The following is a 15,491-nucleotide window of genomic DNA, read 5'->3' on the forward strand; positions in this document are numbered from 1 at the left end:
GCATAAATGCCCCTGCTATCAATCGAAACGATTTCGAGTTAAAACCCTCATTATTATTAGCCGTCCATCAACATCAATTTGCTGGAAATCCTATGGACGACCCTAATGAACATCTGACCAAGTTTGTGCAGTACGCAGACACTGTGAAGGCGAATGGTGTATCTCAAGATGCGATAAGACTACGCCTCTTTCCTTTCTCTCTAAGAGACAGAGCTTGGGCTTGGTTGCAATCCTTACCATCCAACTCAGTGACAACATGGGAAGAATTGAAGAACATTTTCTTATCTCGATATTTTCCGCCAAGCAAAACTGCAATGCTGAGAGCTCAAATTAATGGGTTTCGACAAAAAGATGTAGAATCTCTCTACGACGCGTGGGAGAGATACAAAGGCATGGTGAGGATATGTCCACATCACGGTCTCAAAGACTGGTTGATCATTCACACATTTTATACTGGGCTTCTGTATAACACAAGTCTGACAGTAGACGCTGCCACGGGCGATGCACTTATGGGAAAGCCATAAAACGAAGCCTATCAACTCATTGAAAACATGGCCCGAAACCATTACCAATGGGGACGTGAAAGAACTCCAGTAGAAAAGTCTCAAACAAAAAGTGGAATGTACGAAATCAGTAGCCTTGACCACGTCAATGCAAAGGTAGATGCCCTTGTTCAAAAGTTAGACAACTTGACCATACCACCCGCAGCCACCATGGCTGTCGTGACTCCAAACTGTGAGTTATATGGAATACCTGGATACACTACACCAGAATATCAGATATTGGTATGAGTCCCCACTAATCAAGTAAATTACGCAGAAGGAAATCCTTATTCGAATACATATAACCCAGGTTGGAAAAAGCATCCTAACGTTTCGTGTAAGAATAACAACGCCCTATTTGCACCTGGCCAAGCACACGTTGTTCCGCCTGGATATCAAAAGCCAGCTACCAATGCTCCTAACAGGCCTAGGAAGTCCAACCTTGATCTAATGATGGAAAGCTTGATAGCTAGCCAAGCTAAAACAAATAAAGACTTCTTGAACCAAAACATACATACTAGTGAGCAACTTAAACAACTAGCGAGCAAAGTAGACGCCTTAGCCACCCACCACAAAATGCTTGAAACATAGATTTCAAAAGTGGCTCAACAACAAGCATCTACTACTTCTCCCGCTGACACATTTCCTGGACAGCCGCAACCTAATCCAAAAGAACATGCAAATGTGGTTATATTAAGGAGTGGAAAAGAACTAGACGGACCCGTAGATCCAAGACTCCAAAATCCTGCCATGTACCAAAAACCAGACAAAACAACAACTGAGGAGGTAAGTGAATCGAAGGAAAAGGAAGATAATACCCAAGAGGCTGAAGAGAAAGAAAAACCTTATGTGCCTCCTGTCGCATTAGGCGAAAAACCGGCGGGAAAACGAAACAACAGAGCCGCCACCGTGCGTTATTTATCCCAAATGAGGGAAAGGAAACGCTCGAAGTAAACCTGGAAAAGACATGGTCTCGCGACAAGAGAAAGATGGGATCGGGAGTCGGTTATGCGAAGGGAAGGTATTAGCACCCCTACGCATCCGTCGTACTCGACGAGATCCACGCTCAAAAGAATAGAAGAAAGGTTGCTAAAGACTGCTCACAAACTGCACAAGGCTGGAAGGAAACACAGAAAGACGGAAGAAACGGGACTCGGCAGGATATCGCATCCTGGGCCTACGTAGCCTGTCAAACACAGACATCAGAGTCGACGTAGTTCAGGAATAGGGGAAACGTGCTCGCTAGGATGTCGCATCCTATGCATACGTATCTTCTCTAACCAGAGAAAGAATCAGAGCACTCGTAGCTCGGCTAACACACGCCAAATAAAACCACACAGGAAACCGACTGCCAATCGCTGGACTTACGTCAGACTCCACACAAACAGGCAAACCTGGAAACCGAATGCCAATCGCTGGACTTACATCAGACTCCGAACCAACAGACGCACACAGGAAACCAACTGCCAATCGTTGGACTTATGTCAGACTCCAAACAAAGAAACTGGAAACCGAATGCCAATCGTTGGACTTACATCAGACTCCGAACCAACAAACACACACAGGAAACCAACTGCCAATCGCTGGACTTATGTCAGACTCCAAACAAAGAAACTGGAAACCGAATGCCAATCGCTGGACTTACATCAGACTCCGAACCAACAAACACACACAGGAAACCAACTGCCAATCGCTGGACATACGTCAGACTCCAACAAGCAAACAAGACACAGGAAACCAACTGCCAATCGCTGGACTTATGTCAGACTCCAACGCACACAAAAGGGTTGCAAAAGAAAAAGGGTGCCCGGAGTGATCAGCTCATCTCCTGCCTACGTACCTCATCTGGTATGAGGATCAGGGCGACGTATTCCCCTACACAGGGAAAGAACTTCTAACCTAACCAGAGACTGGGAAGTGACAAACTAGAAGGGAGCCTGACTCGAGCCTAATAGTTATCATGTAATCCGCAATGGTCCTAGGTTAAGGTTTCTATCCTAACTTGCACAGGAAGCAAGCTATCCTAAACAGCACAATCAAACACATACAAGCACAATAAAGCAAGCACACACACTATATGCACACAATTGGGCTCATACAAGGCTAGGCTCTAAAAACAAGCCAATTGGAATGGGGTGTGGTTAGCTCTTAACCCTAACATTGAGAGTTAGGGTGAAGCAGATGAAATGGGAAGTGAGGGTAAGACCTCCCAGCTCTTATACCTGGCCTGGGAGAGCTTGACTCACAATAGAAAGTGTGGGAGTTCAGAATGTAGGAACTCTTCTCCATAAATGACCGACACAACATGATCTTGGGTTCTTATTCACAATGCATCAACACATAGTGTGTGAGCAAAGTGGATGACACAACAAAATAGCAGGGGATGGATTGCACATCCCTTTTATCTGCCAATTGCCTCTAAAGAGGTCTTTACCTGCTTGGCACAAAAATTAAACATTCACAAGCATTGCCTCTTAAGGAGGGCTTCAGACAGGTGTCTGCCCACATAACAGGACAGGTCTTCCAGACTACATGAAGTTAGAAGAATTATACCTCAGTGGTAAGCAAACCACAAGCTAGCCAAGCAAGTTCAAAATGAACTCAAAGCAACTTAGGTACCGGTGAAAAAATCTAAACCAATCAGTTCAACTATACAGACAAACAATCAATAGTTAATATCACACAGACAGATAAGCATCATCAGACAACAATGAGCAAGCCACAAGCACAAATGAATTGGTTCTCAAAGCCTACAAAACAAACAAAGGTTAGCCAACAACAACCAATAATCAAGCTCAAATGAATGAGTCACTCCAATCATGGCAATGTGCATCTGAACCTGAAATCATAATCCAAATGGTAAGTCCAAACCACTAGGTCAAAGCCTAGGGTCAAAAAAGGGTCAAAAAGTCAAAACACAACTTCAAACTTGACATGAAGCATCTTCAAACACATATTGACATATCCTAAAAAGGCTCACATCAAAATCATTAACCAAATGCATTTCATGATCAAGTGAAGTCAACGACAATTTCAAAGTTCATATGTGATCATCATGAATGAAAAATTCAAATCAAAATAGAAATGATTCCAAAAAATCTGGAAAAAAACATGAGCAATCTAGACATCCATAACATACATCACACAAAAAATCAGGAGCATTGGACATCATTTGGCATGGCAATCACATTGTACAAGTCAAACAATCAAAGGTGTGACACAAATTGTCACACCAAGTTAACTGAATCATAAAACAGAATTGGTGCATGGGAAAAATATCAAACCAAAGCCAACATGTCCTGCAATGTGTCTAGAAACTACACACAAAATTTCAAAGTCATTGGATAAGAAACAAGCATTTTATGACAAGATAAGCAAAGCAATATCACACATGCATATGTATTCAAACATCTTAGCACAAATCATTTTTCCAGCCAAGCACAACTTGCAATTTTATTCTCATAAAAAAGTAGACATTATAAGTAGCATATAGCAAAAATTTAGGATCAAATTGGTGCAATTTTCAATTTATAATGATTTTTGGAAGTTTGGAAAAATTTGAAAATGTAAGTGAAGCAAGGCATGGCAAAATGGGAGGGAATGGTGAAAAATGCATGGCAATTTGAAAAAGTCCCTCAGCTAGGATCGAACCTGGCGCAAATTCAAATTTGGCGCCTAACATCAAAACGGCAGCGTATTGACACAAAAACCCTAAGCCTGGCGCGCTTCCAGATTCGTAGCTAATTCAAAATTTCGTAGCAAATCACATGCCGATTTCGTAGCAAAACCCTAGCCAAGTCCTAGCAGTTTCTGGAAACGCATGAAGCTCATAGGTTGAAGATGAAGATCATGATGATCTTCATACGCATCTTCCAGATTTCAAAAAAAGTGTCAAGAAATCATTAAAACCTATGCCAATCGGTTCCTCATCTCATGTACATGCAAGATGAAGCATCATTTTGCACCAAAACATCATAATAACTCCAGATCGAAGAAAAGAAAAAATGTCATCAAAACTTGAAATGCATGTAACTTTGTCAATACAACACCAATTCACTCAAAATTTGTATCAGAATCATCACCAAGCCATGATTTACACCAATATCCTAATGAATTTCAAAATTAGAGAGGTCGAATCCTGACCTCTTGAAGAACAAAACTTGGAATCGTGTGCTTCCAAGCTCAGTTACAGCTCAAATCTCCTCCACAATGCCTATTGAAGTGATTGGTGATGAAATAGAGGTTCCAGTATGCACGAATCGGAGCTCAAATTGCAAGCTCCATGGATGCTTCAAGCTTTGACTCTGGCTCAATATGCCATGATTTGCCTTGATTCCACGTCCAAATCTTCTCAAAAACACCTCATGAGCATGAATCAAACAAGAGGACATGCTTTTGTGTGAAGAATTTGCAAAAAATTTTGAGAGAAGAATTTTGATGATTTTTGGTTCTTGATCTGAAAATGAAGCTAATGACCAATACAGTTAGGATTAACAATATATACCTCATGCTAATGATGTTAAAACCTGTTTAAGCCAAATGCAAATGAGATTAATCAATTTTGAGGTGTATGTGCAAAATGTGTTTTTCACCCCCATGCATGAGGTAGCACGTGAACAGTGCACGAATCTAGCCCAAAATCACTTAATTAATGCCCATGCAAGCTTTTGAATTGGTTTTGTATGCTCATGATCAACCAAAATGATTTTATGCAATTTTCTTCACAAATCTTCATGAACAAGCACATGCCCATGCAAAACGAAATTTATGCCATGTAATGCTATGCTTGGAAAGTACATGTTGTGAGGATCAAAATGCAAAAAGAACCACTCATTTTGGAGCTTTGGTTCAAAAGTTATGCCCATTTGAATTTTAAAACACACTTTGCCATGATTGGATCATATCTCCTCAACCACACATGAGAAATTCATGATCTTGGACTTTTTGGAAATGCGAGAGAAGGATATTCAACTTTCATGTTGGAAAAAGTTTCATTTGAAGCTTTCTTGATGATGTAATCTTGAGTTGAAGTTGGTCCAAAACCTTTCCATTTTTGGAAATTTCAAATTATAGGTCACTTGCTATTTTGGGAAAGTCTTGACCTGACTTCAAATTTTTCAATGTTGATGTTTGAAATGTCAAATGAGACTTGTTTGAGCATGAATGAAGCATCTCTAACCACTTCCCACCTTCAAATCCACAGTTGACTTTGCAGTTGACCTCTGTTGACTGTCATGGGCCTCAGATGACTTGCACATGCCTTGATGAGTTCTGAACCTTCAACACTTGGCCAAACAACTTTTGCAAATTTACCAGGTGCTCCTCTTCTGTCTGCGACTTCGCAATCATATCATCCACGTACACTTCAATCTCTTTGTGCGTCATGTCATGAAATAGAGTCGTCATAGCCCTCTGATAGGTAGCACCGGCATTCTTCATCCCAAATGGCATCACCTTATAGCAGAACGTGCCCCAAGGTGTAATGAATGTCGTATTTTCCATGTCCTCTGGTGCCATCTTGATCTGATTATAGCCAGAGAAACCATCCATGAAAGAGAAAACCGAGGATTGAGCAGTATTATCAACCAATACATCAATGTGAGGTAATGGGAAATCATCTTTCGGTCTCGCTCTATTCAAATCCCGGTAATCGACACACATCCTGACTTTGCCGTCCTTCTTCGGCACGGGAACGATGTTGGCCACCCACGGGGGATAAGTAGTAACTGACAGAAAACCCGCATCCAACTGCTTCTGAACCTCTTCCTTGATCTTGACAGCCATGTCAGGACTAGTTCTGCGAAGCTTCTGGTTTACTGAAGGGGAATCTTCTCTGAGAGGTAGTCTATGCACCACAATATCCGTATCCAACCCAGGCATATCCTGATACGACCAGGCGAATATCTCCACATATTCTCTCAGCATTTCAATCAACCTTCTCTTGACATCTTCCTTCAGAGCAGCCCCGATTCTGATCTCTTTTCTGGCGTCCTCAGTACCAAGATTAATGATCTCGAACTCCTCTTAATGAGGTTGGATGACCCTTTCCTCCTGCTTCAATAATCTGGCCAGTTCTTTAGGGAGTTCACAGTCTTCCTCACTCTCCTCTTCAGCTTGGTAGATGGGATTATTGAAATCATACTGAGCCATAACAGAACTGTTTATAGTGGAGTCCGTAAGATCGATTCTGCATGTTTAATGCTTTATTTTAGAAAAAAGAGTTCAAGAAAGTCACAAAAAACAAAACATTGCCATTTTATTTTTTTGAAAAATGAAAAACAAAACAGAAAGACAGGGATCACAAAATTGTTTGCAAAACGTCCTTTATTAATGATATCTTTGAAAAACATGATGAGGCCCTACAATGAACCACTACGCCTTGGGCAGAACGTAGGGTTTCGTGCAAAATGAAAAACAAAAGAAAATTACTCTGTTTGAAGAATAACCTGGACCACTTCTTCGGCTGTCTAATTATTCACCATCTCCCCTGGAGCACACAGGCGCACCCAGTTGTCCACATCATAATCACTGTCACCATCTTCACTACCGGTTGCAAAGACGTCTCCATGATTCATCAACCCAGCGCTGGTGAAGGTACTCGGCCCTTGCTGCTCACCCTGCTCTGCCTGAAGAGGTTTGTAGCCAATACCGAATTTGTCTTCCTTCACGGGCAGGTCAACAATCTTGCCCCAGCCTCCTGAATTACCAGAATTAACAACCTCCACAGCTTGCTTGTAGGACGCAATTGAGACACCTGGTTTCTTCTGCTCCACAAAAGCCACCTTCTCAATAGCAATGGTCTCGAACGCTTGGCATATAGTCTCATGGATCTCACCATCCACCTCCACATACTTGAAAGAGGATAAATGACTCACCAAAATGTCCTCCTCGCCGCACACTGTGACAATCTGACCGTTCCAAACATACTTCAGCTTCTGGTGGAGAGTTGACGACACTACTCCAGCCCCATGTATCCAGGGACGCCCCAAAAGACAACTATATGCTGGCTGAATATCCATCACATAGAAGACAATACGGAACACCTCCGGGCCAATCTTCACTGGCAACGTGACTTCACCAAAAACAGACCGTTTGGATCCGTCAAAAGCACGAACAATAAGATCACTTGGAGTGAGGACAACCCCTTCAACATCTATCTTGCTCAAAGTCTTCTTAGGCAGCACATTCAAAGACGAGCCAGTATCCACCAACACGTGCGACAATACTGCGCCTTTGCACTCCATAGTGATATGCAGGGCTTTGTTATGGTTGCGACCTTCAGGCGTCAAATCCAAGTTTGTGAACCCCAAACCATGCCTTGTACTGACATTAGAAATAACACCCTTCAACTGGTTGACAGAGATTTCCTGAGGCACGTAAGCCAGATTCAACATCTTCAGTAAGGCGTTACGGTGTGCCTTAGAGAACAACAACAGGGACAGAATAGAGATTTCGGACGGAGTTTGATTCAGCTGATCTACAATCTTGTAGTCACTCTTCTTAATAATCTTCATAAACTCCTCTACGTCTTTCTCGAACGAGCCCTCAGACGCCTACTTCTGAACAGGTTCTTCCTCAACCACAGCCTGCTTACCCTTTGCTTTGGCAAGAGCCTCAGGATTGTTGTCTCTTAAAGGCCGCGGTGCGAACAGACGACCGCTTCTCGTAAACCCTCCAGGACCCCCTACATTGTCCACAACCGGACCCACAGTCACTAGAGCTCTACTTGATAAACCAATTGTCACGGGAGACTGATTAACTGGCTTGATCTGGCTTTCTGCCCTTCTGTTGTTGCGGTAGGCATTATCATACTTCCATGGCACAACCCTACTATTCTCAACAGGCCTTCTACCAGACACAGCAACAGTAATGGGAGCACTAACAGTTACTGGAGCAGAAATAGTAACAGGAGTACCAACAGTTGCAGGTGCATTAACAGTTCTCTGACCACGTCCCTCGGACGGTTTGAAATAAATGGTGACAGTTGACACCACCCCACGATCTTTAACAGCCCGACTAAACTGCAGACAACCCTCATTAATCAGATTTTGGATACCAACCCTCAACTTATCACATTCATTCTCTGAATGAACACAATCTGAACAACCCTGGTCACAACCCGGGAACACTCCCCCATTCAACAGACGATCCTTCACAACAAACAACGGAGTCTGAATCTCATCAACACTGACCACCAAATCCACAGCTTCCCCATCTTCCACAATGTTCACCCTATGCGCGCCATGCTGAGGCATAGGATTGTTCACAACATTAGGCACAGGAGCAAAATTGATTGTTTTGGCGTCAATTAAGTCCTGGACCTTATGATGAAAAGCCCGACAATTCTCAATATGGTGCCCCGGTGCACCGGAATGGAAGTCACAACGAACGTTGGCATCATACCCAGGTGGTATCTTCGTCAACGGAGCCATTGTACGCAACTCAACAAACCCTAATCTGAGCAATTCGGGCAGTAACTCAGTATATGTCATAGGTAACGGGTCGAAACGGCGATCCGGCATTCTCTGTCTCGGCTGATATGGGCGTTGCTGTTGTTGTTGTTGTGGTGGTGGTGCTCTTTGTTGTTGCTGTTGTCGTGGTTGAGGCGTTGGGATGGTTACTGCAGCAACCTGGCGGTACTGGCCTCTGTTCATATTTCTTCTACTGTGTACGACATTAGTTTCCCCCTCTCTTCTACGAGGTGCCCCAGCAAATGGCTTTTTTGAAGATGAGGAACCAGCATCCTGAATCTTTCCAGCTTTAATGAGACTCTCTGTCCTCTCTCCACAAATCACTACATCAGAAAAACTACCGAATGGGCAACTCCCCATCCGGTCCATAAACACACCTTGCAAGGTCCCAATAAACATATCGGTCAACTCCTTCTCCAGCATCGGAGGTTGCACCCTTGCAGCTAATTCCCGCCATCTCTGGGCGTACTCTTTGAAACTCTCTCCAGACTTCTGACATAGGCTCTATAACTGCGTTCGGCTCGGAGCCATATCCATATTGTGTTTGTATTGCCTCAAAAAGGCTTTACCCAAATCCCTCCAACTTCGAATGGATTCTCTTTTCAGCTCCATGTACCAATCCAAGGAAGCTCCAGACAAGCTATCCTGGAAGAAGTACATCCACATCTTTTCGTCATCCGTATAGGCAGAAATTTTTCTGAAGTAAGCCTGCACATGGGTGCGAGGACAAGAAGTACCGTTGTATTTATCAAAGGAAGGCGCTTTGAACTTATAAGGAACCCTCAATCCTTCCACCAAGCCCATATTCATAACATCAAACCCCAAAGAGTTCTGACACTCCATGGCTCTGATTTTTTCAGCTAAGGCATCAACCCTCCTATCTCTTTCGTCAGTTCTTCCCACAACCTCATCATCCTCACTGATGAGAGTAAACATGTCCTCATGTCTGTCAACCAAGGGAGCAGGATTACAGACTGGAGCACGGGTTGCTCTGACATTAGCAGTCTCTGGAGCAATAGGCTGACCGTTAATTCTGATACCCTTCAACTCATCACCCACGGCGTCATCGTTGACGGGAGCAGCAGCAACAACATTATCATTCACAAGAACACCCACTTGTGAAGCACGACTTGGCGGTGGGAGCACAGCTTCCTGTCTCTGGGCTAAGGCACGCAGCTCCTCTTGCCCTTGAACGACCCCCTGCATCATGGTCATGAATTGGGCCATCTTAGCCCTCATCTCAGCCAACTCAGCTTGCACTTGGTCCATGTTCCTCTGTTGATTCAACCGGGTTGCGTAGCGGTGCGGACGTTGATCAACAATCCTGCCTAACACAGGAACCAGAGTGAGAAGTCTCGATCAAGAACACCTGTAATGCAAAATGATATGTGTATGATGCTAATGATGCGTATGATGCACATGATATGTTCATTCAAGAGCCTAGTTCGTCTTTCAAGAAATGGCATCCTGCAATAAACAACAAAGAAGAAATCTACACAGAATAATGAGCACAAGGTGAAACATCAACAATCTCATCTATAGACATGAGCAACAAGGATCATACAACAATATCCAAACAAAGATCCAAATGATCAGAGTACAACAATGAATCCCATCCAATAATCCTGGAGGTGATTCTCAACATGAACAACAGATATACGCTAGAAAAGATGTCCTCCAGGAATGAGAGTCTTCAGGTACTGGCACTGGTCTATCAACAGGTCACATTCTGAACACTCTGGCAGAGGAGTGAGCTTCTCCTTCAGTTGTCTTCTGAGCTCCACAACTTCTCCTTCAAGCTGGCTCTCTGATGCACGTCTCAAGTCTACCTCCCTCTTCACCTGAACATCTTTGTCCCTATGTTGCTTTTCCAAGTCTCGGATCTTCTTCTGATAACTAGCTTTAACTCTCTGCAACCTCAAGCACTCACGGTGTTCTTCATTCAACAATGTCTCTAACTCATCATAAGACCTCTTCTTGCCCTTCAATCTAACAACATCTTCACCCTGCATGCCTTTGAGTTGATGAGCCAAGTTCAACTTATCAGCTTTGGCTTTGTAAAGCTCCATCTGGGTGTCTTGTTCCTTTTCTTTCAAACGATGATTCTCCATCAAGGCTTGCTTGTAGTGCTCAGCAGGCACACTATCAGCAAGGATCAAAGGTGGTTGCTCTTGCAATGACTCCATCCTATCATAGGGTAACAATAAAGTCTCAACTCTATTCTTGACCCAATCAATGTAATCAGGCATAGCAATTGCAAACTTTTTTCCCAACACAGCTCCATCCTTGACACCAATGGTCTTCCAAGCTCTTCCCGCTTGCTCCAATCTAGTAGTGTCACTCCGCTTCTCAAAATACACACTTTCAGCTATCTCAACATCTAGTGGTCTTCCATTCATCACAAACCCCAACTGACGAAGAGAAAGAACCGGGTTGTAATTGATGCAACCCTTACTCCCTATGAGTGGCACATTACGAAACTCTCCACAACTCATGATGACATTACGCACATCCATCCGGTAAGATTGCCACCTGATATCATAGGAGGTAAGAGACATAATCCTCTGAGTCCACTTATGAGTGCTCTGAGTATCTACAAAAGGTCCACTGACTGGCAGGAGAGACAAAAACCATCTGAGTAGCAACGGGAGACAACATCTAATAGCTCCACCCTTACCATGCCTACTGTGAATAGCATAGTAAGTGTCAGCTAACAAAGTAGGAACCGGGTTTCCTCCAAGGAAGATAGTGATAGCAGCATAGTCCACAAAGTTAGGCATACTCGGGAACAAGACAATCCCATAAATCATGATGGCTAACTGGGCATGAAAAGCTTCCCAATTTCCTTTCTTTGCTTCTTCTTTGGCTATCCTCAACAGGAACTTCAAAGGCAAACCCACAACATCACCACTCGACTTCCAATTGTCACTCACTTCCTTGATACTCAAAAGAAAAAGCTCTGGCGATGACTCTGAAATCAACCTCCTTTGGAACATCCAAGAAAGGAACCTGATATTTGATCGGGACATTCATCAGAATAGTGTACTCTTCAAGAGTAGGAGCCAACTGATAATCCTGGAAAGTGAAACAACGGAGCTCTGGGTCATTGAACTGTAGAAGAGTCTGCAACGGTACTGGATCTACCACCATCTTCAACAGTGTCAACAAATCCCCATACTGATCAACAAACACCTTCTGATTACCGTCGGTCACAAGATTTCTCAACTCTATCAAAGGTGTCAAAGGCTCATGGTGAAAATTGTAGGTGCACGTCTTCCTCTTCAACTCTGGAACGGTTGCCATCACTCACAGTGAATAAACCTAAATGAACGTGAGAAATGATATGCATGAGGGGATTAGCTTTTTCTTTTCTTTTTTGTTTTTTTTTGTTTTGCATTATTTTTTTGAAAGTAAATATGCTATGATGCAAATGATGCAAACACGACTGGCCGGCTGTGTGTTACAGAGCACAGGTTCAAAGCTTCGGCTTGAATTCGGAACCACAAAGTCATCTGAGACCCAAAGTCATCTAAGACCCCAAACTGCAGAACCAAGTCACCAAAAGAACCCAAGAGTCACCAACAAGTCACCAACGGTACCTGTAATAATGATCATTCCCTCCCTACTCATGAGTGTCATCTAGGCTAGGGTAAGGTCAAGAGAAACGCAGGATAAACAACCCTTTCATAGAATATCATCATGTACACACCCGATGTATGCACCGATAATACCCCATCAGGATCTGAACTACTCGTGATATCAAGTTCCGCTAAGTGGCGCAATACCACCCGCTTCCCAAGAATCACTCTATTCCTAGGTGTCCTAGAGTTCACTCATAGCCTGGGTATTGGGCCTTTTACCTCATGTAACTCCCACCCCACAGAGAGACAAACACACAGCCAACACAGATGAAAGTATGATGAATGCAAACATAAATGCAAACATAAATGCAAACATAAATAAATGAATGCAATAAATGAAACAGTAAAAGCAACCAAACCCTATTCTAAAGAGCGCTAGGAGAGACTCGCTTAGGGAAGATGGACCAGCAAGAGGTCAACTTCTCTTGTATCCCCAGCAGAGTCGTCAGCTGTCGCATTACGCGAAAAACCGGCGGGAAAACGAAACAACAGAGCCGCCACTGTGCGTTATTTATCCCAAAGGAGGGAAAGGAAACGCTCGAAGTAAATCTGGAAAAGACATGGTCTCGCGACCAGAGAAAGATGGGATCGGGAGTCGGTTATGCGAAGGGAAGGTATTAGCACCCCTACGCATCCGTCGTACTCGACGGGATCCACGCTCAAAAGAATAGAAGAAAGGTTGCTAAAGACTGCTCACAAACTGCACAAGGCTGGAAGGAAACACAGAAAGACGGAAGAAACGGGACTCGGCAGGATATCGCATCCTGGGCCTATGTAGCCTGTCAAACACAGACATCAGATTCGACGTAGTTCGGGAATAGGGGAAACGTGCTCGCTAGGATGTCGCATCCTATGCATACGTATCTTCTCTAACCAGAGAAAGAATCAGAGCACTCGTAGCTCGGCTAACACATGCCAAAAAAAACCACACAGGAAACCGACTGCCAATCGCTGGACTTACGTCAGACTCCACACAAACAGGCAAACCTGGAAACCGAATGCCAATTGCTGGACATACATCAGACTCCGAACCAACAGACGCACACAGGAAACCAACTGCCAAGCGCTGGACTTATGTCAGACTCCAAACAGAGAAACTGGAAACCGAATGCCAATCGCTGGACTTACATCAAACTCCAAACCAACAAACACAACAGGAAACCAACTGCCAATCGCTGGACTTACGTTAGACTCCAAACAAAGAAACTGGAAACAGAATGCATATCGCTGGACTTACATCAGACTCCGAACCAACAAACACACACAGGAAACCAACTGCCAATCGCTGGACTTACGTCAGACTCCAACAAGCAAACAAGACACAGGAAACCAACTGCCAATCGCTGGACTTATGTCAGACTCCAACACACACAAAAGGGTTGCAAAAGAAAAAGGGCGCCCGGAGAGATCAGCTCATCTCCTGCCTACGTACCTCATCTGGTATGAGGATCAGGGCGACGTAGTTCCCCTACACAGGGAAAGAAATTTTAACCTAACGAGAGACTGGGAAGTGACAAACTAGAAGGGAGCCTGACTCGAGCCTAATAGTTATCATGTAATCCGCAATGGTCCTAGGTTAAGGTTTCTATCCTAACTTGCACAGGAAGCAAGCTATCCTAAACAGCACAATCAAACACATACAAGCACAATAAAGCAAGCACACACACTATATGCACACAATTGGGCTCATACAAGGCTATGCTGTAAAAACAAGCCAACTGGAATGGGGTGTGGTTAGCTCTTAACCCTAACATTGAGAGTTAGGGTGAAGCAGATGAAATGGGAAGTGAGGGTAAGACCTCATAGCTCTTATCCCTGGCCTGGGAGAGCTTGACTCACAATAGAAAGTGTGGGAGTTCAGAATGTAGGAACTCTTCTCCACAGATGACCGACACAACATGATCTTGGGTTCTTATTCACAATGCATCAACACATGGTGTGTGAGCAAAGTGGATGACACAACAGAATAGTAGGGGATGGATTGCACATCCCTTTTATCTGCCAATTGCCTCTAAAGAGGTCTTTACCTGCTTGGCACAAAAATTAAACATTCACAAGCATTGCCTCTTAAGGAGGGCTTCAGACAGGTGCCTGCCCACATAACAGGACAGGTCTTCCAGACTACATGAAGTCAGAAGAATTGTACCTCAGTGGTAAGCAAACCACAAGCTAGCCAAGTAAGTTCAAAATGAACTCAAAGCAACTTAGGTACCTGTGAATAAATCTAAACCAATCAGTTCAACTATACAGACAAACAATCAACAGTTAATATCACACAGACAGATAAGCATCATCAGACAACAATGAGCAAGCCACAAGCACAAATGAATTGGTTCTCAAAGCCTACAAAACAAACAAAGGTTAGCCAACAACAACCAATAATCAAGCTCAAATGAATGAGTCACTCCAATCATGGCAATGTGCATCTGAACCTGAAATCATAATCCAAATGGTAAGTCCAAACCACTAGGTCAAAGCCTAGGGTCAAAAAAGGGTCAAAAAGTCAAAACGGAACTTCAAACTTGACATGAAGCATCTTCAAACACATATTGACATATCCTAAAAAGGCTCACATCAAAATCATTAACCAAATGCATTTCATGATCAAGTGAAGTCAACGGCAATTTCAAAGTTCATATGTGATCATCATGAATGAAAAATTCAAATCAAAATAGAAATGATTCCAAAAAATCTGGAAAAAAACATGAGCAATCTAGACATCCATAACATACATCACATAAGAAATCAGGAGCATTGGACATCATTTGGCATGGCAATCACATTGTACAAGTCAAGCAATCAAAGGTGTGACACAAATTGTCACACCAAGTTAACTC

General features: G+C 43.4%; 1 non-coding gene across 1 annotated transcript; it reads right to left on the reverse strand.

Annotated features, from left to right (window-relative positions):
* Positions 1-314: 314 nt before the first annotated feature.
* On the reverse strand, positions 315-421 carry LOC127133125 (small nucleolar RNA R71). The gene has a single exon (XR_007807118.1). It is a non-coding gene; the product is annotated as a small nucleolar RNA R71 (small nucleolar RNA).
* Between the last annotated feature and the right edge of the window lie 15,070 nt (positions 422-15,491).

This window comes from Lathyrus oleraceus, chromosome 3 (genome assembly GCF_024323335.1).
Source record: "Lathyrus oleraceus cultivar Zhongwan6 chromosome 3, CAAS_Psat_ZW6_1.0, whole genome shotgun sequence".
Classification (NCBI taxonomy): Eukaryota; Viridiplantae; Streptophyta; class Magnoliopsida; order Fabales; family Fabaceae; genus Lathyrus; species Lathyrus oleraceus.